This window comes from Penaeus chinensis, chromosome 5 (assembly GCF_019202785.1).
Source record: "Penaeus chinensis breed Huanghai No. 1 chromosome 5, ASM1920278v2, whole genome shotgun sequence".
Classification (NCBI taxonomy): domain Eukaryota; kingdom Metazoa; phylum Arthropoda; class Malacostraca; order Decapoda; family Penaeidae; genus Penaeus; species Penaeus chinensis.
The window spans coordinates 13,832,464-13,836,386 of record NC_061823.1 but is presented as its reverse complement, the minus strand read 5'-3'; positions in this window follow the sequence as shown (position 1 = coordinate 13,836,386).

The following is a 3,923-nucleotide window of genomic DNA, read 5'->3' as shown; positions in this document are numbered from 1 at the left end:
TGCACCTTTTTTTCACAGGCTTCCAAGCGTGAGTCAAGGGCGGTGATTCACAGCCTTAGGAACGCTGCGACCTCAACTTCCCCCCCAAGAGGAAGTATGATAAAGATGAATGAAGAAAAGTGTAAAAAAAAAAAAAAAAAAAAAAAAAAAAAAAAAGACAACGTACAAAAGAAATGCTCCAATTTGTTTATTTATCTTTATTTCTGTTTGTTTTTCTTTCTTTCTTTTTTCAAAGGAATGAGTGAAAAGAAAAAAATATATATGAAAGAAATATTGAAATACGACTTTTCTTCTTAATTACTTACAAATACGATATTATATAATTCATGATGAGGGTGTTTAATGGGTTAGGTTCCTTCCATGTGAATGTGTGTTGACGATGGGTAATGGAAAGACAAAAAAAAAAAAAAAAAAAAAAAAAAAAAAAAAAAAAAAAAAAAAAAAAAAATCGATACTTAAGAACAAAATCTAAAGGTTAAAAAATAGGACCATTGCCCGATGAGTCATGGGAGGGGGGGGGGTGACTCACGAAGTAACAACGGGGGTAAGGGGGAGGCAAGGGGAGGGGGGGGGGGGCAACAGAGCAATAACGGGAGTGGGGAAGGGTAGCAGGGTAACAATGGGGATAGAGTGAGCCTATGAGGCGAGGCTATGAAGCGAGACTATGAGGTGAAGCTAAGAGGCGAGGCTATGAGGCGAGGCTATGAGGCGAGGCTATGAAGCGAGACTATGAGGTGAAGCTAAGAGGCGAGGCTATGAAGCGAGACTATGAGGTGAAGCTAAGAGGCGAGGCTATGAGGCGAGACTATGAGGCGAGGCTATGAGGCGAGGCTATGAGGCGAGGCTATGAAGCGAGACTTTGAGGTGAAGCTAAGAGGCGAGGCTATGAAGCGAGACTATGAGGTGAAGCTAAGAGGCGAGGCTATGAGGCGAGGTTATGAGGCGAGGCTATGAGGCGAGTCTATGAGACGAGGCTATGAGGCGAGGCTATGAAGCGAGGCTATGAAGTGAGGCTATGAGGCGAGGCTACGAGGCGAGGCTATGAGGCGAGGCTATGAGGCGAGGCTATGAGGTGAAGCTATGAGGCGAGGGTATGAAATGAGGCTATGAGGCGAGGCTATGAGGCGAGGCTATGAGGCGAGGCTATGAGGTGAGGCTATGAGGCGAGTCTATGAGACGAGGCTATGAGACGAGGCTATGAGGCAAGGCTATGAGGCGAGGCTACGAGGTGAAGCTATGAGGCGAGGCTATGAGGCAAGACTATAAGGCGAGGCTATGAGGCGAGGCTATGAGGCGAGGCTATGAGGTGAAGCTATGAGGCGAGGCTATGAGGCGAGGCAATGAGGTGAGGCTATGAGGCGAGGCTATGAGGTGAAGCTATGAGGCAAGGCTATGAGGCGAGGCTATGAGGTGAGGCTATGAGGCGAGGCTATGAGGTGAAGCTATGAGGCAAGGCTATGAGGTGAAGCTATGAGGCGAGGCTATGAGGCAAGGCTATGAGGCGAGGCTATGAGGTGAAGCTATGAGGCGAGGCTATGAGGCGAGGCAATGAGGCGAGGCTATGAGGTGAAGCTATGAGGCGAGGCTATGAGGCAAGGCTATGAGGCGAGGCTATGAGGCGAGGCTATGAGGCGAGGCTATGAGGCGAAGCTATGAGGCGAGGCAATGAGGCGAGGCTATGAGGCGAGGCTATGAGGCGAGGCAATGAGGCGAGGCTATGAGGTGAAGCTATGAGGCGAGGCTATGAGGCGAGGCTATGAGACGAGGCTATGAGGCGAGGCTATGAGGCGAGGCTATGAGGCGAGGCAATGAGGCGAGGCTATGAGGTGAAGCTATGTTACGAGGCTAGGAGACGAGGCTATGAGGCGAGGCTATGAGGCGAGGCTATGAGGTGAAGCTATGAGGCGAGGCTATGAGACGAGGCTATGAGGCGAGGCTATGAGGCGAGGCTATGAGGCGAGGCTATGAGGCGAGGCAATGAGGCGAGGCTATGAGGTGAAGCTATGAGGCGAGGCTATGAGGCGAGGCAATGAGGCGAGGCTATGAGGTGAAGCTATGAGGCGAGGCTATGAGGCGAGGCTATGAGGCGAGGCTATGAGGCGAGGCAATGAGGCGAGGCTATGAGGCGAGGCTATGAGGCAAGGTTATGAGGCGAGGCTATGAGGCGAGGCTATGAGGCGAGGCTTTGAGGTGAGGCTATGAGGTGAGGCTATGAGGCGAGGCTATGAGGCGAGGCTATGAAGTGGTGCTATGAAGCGAGCCTATGAGGTGAGGGTACGGGTGAGGGTGGGGTAGGGGGTAACAGAGCAACAACAGGGGTGAGGTGGGGGGGGGGGATGTTAACAAGGATGGGTGACTCAACGTGAGTATCATCTGTTTCCTATTTCCTTGAGAGATGCGCTCTGTTCAAAGTCAAGAAATGTGTGCGTGTGCGTGTGCGTGTGCATGTGCGTGTGCATGTGCGTGTGCATGTGTACACACACACACACACACACACACACACACACACACACACACACACACACACACACACACACACACACACACACACACACACACACACACATAAATATATACACACGTCTACATGACATGAGCAAGATTAAGTGAGACAACACCTGAGCAACCCGCCAAACCGCCACTGGCCGAGGCGCGCGAGGAAAGATTCGCGCCAAAATCTTGATGGGGCGGGGGGAGGGAGGGGGAGGCGTGAGGAAGGGGGAGGGATGGAGGGAGAGGAGGGGAGGGAAGGAAGGAGGAAGGGAGGTCGACAGACAGACATACAGATAGATAGATAGATAGATAGATAGATAGATAGATGGAGAGAAGTAGGGATGGAGGGAGAGAGAGAGGGAGGGAGGGAGAAGCAAGGGAGCGAGGGAGGACGACCTCGGGGTGTGGGGGGGGGAGGGAGGTCATATCCGAGGCGGGGGCAGGGTCGTTAACGCGGGGGTGGGGGATGGATAAGGGTGTGGGGGTAGGAGTGGGGGGTAAAAGCGGTGATAAGAGGAACCGAGTGTAAACAAGGGTATCGGCGTGGACATCGCGGCCCCCTGATGTAATGAGGGTCAGCCACCGGCGACGGGCGGGGAGTGTGTGTGGGGGGGGGGGGGGTTAAATCCGGCCGGCTGACCCCTCCCCTACTCCACTACTCCCTTCCCCTACTCCTCTCTTCTACTTCCCTTCCCTTTCCTCTTCCCCATTCCCCTTTTCCCTCCTTCCCTACTCCTCCCCTACCCTCTTTCCCTCCTTCGCTTTCCACTTCCCCGTTTCCCTCCTCTCTTCCCTTCCCTTCTATTCGACCCTTCCTCTGCTTCTCATGCCCTCTATTTCTTTATTTATTTATTTCTTCCTTCCTTCCTTCCTTCCTTCCTTCCTTCCTTCCTTCCTTCCTTCCTTCCTTCCTTCCTCCCTCCCTCCCTCCCTCCCTCCCTCCCTCCCTCCCTCCCTCCCTTCCTTCCTTCCTTCCTTCCTTCCTTGCTTCCTTGCTTCCTTGCTTCATTTTTTTTATCTCCCTCCGCTCTCTTCTCGTATTTTTATAGATATATCCTTTTTTTCTTATTCCGTCTGTGTCCTTATTTTCATGTTTATCCCTTTTCCTTTCCTTCCCACTCCCCTTTCGCTATTTCCACTCTAATTTGTTCTCCGACCTCCTGTCCTCTTCCCTCCTTCGTCTCTCTCCCTTCTTCCTCCCCTCCACTCCACCGCACGATCAAAAAAAAATCCACTAATTCATCCACATCAGCGAGTTCTCCACACATCAATTCTTTATCCACCCACCTGCCTCCCCGCCCCCCACCCCCCACGCCCCTCTCCATATCACCTTTGGAACCGCAGTAACCACCCCGCCCGTCGCCAGTTTATTGCAAAATTACTCGCCCCCACCACGTGTCTCTTATGCCCTAACACGTGTCTCCTTTGCC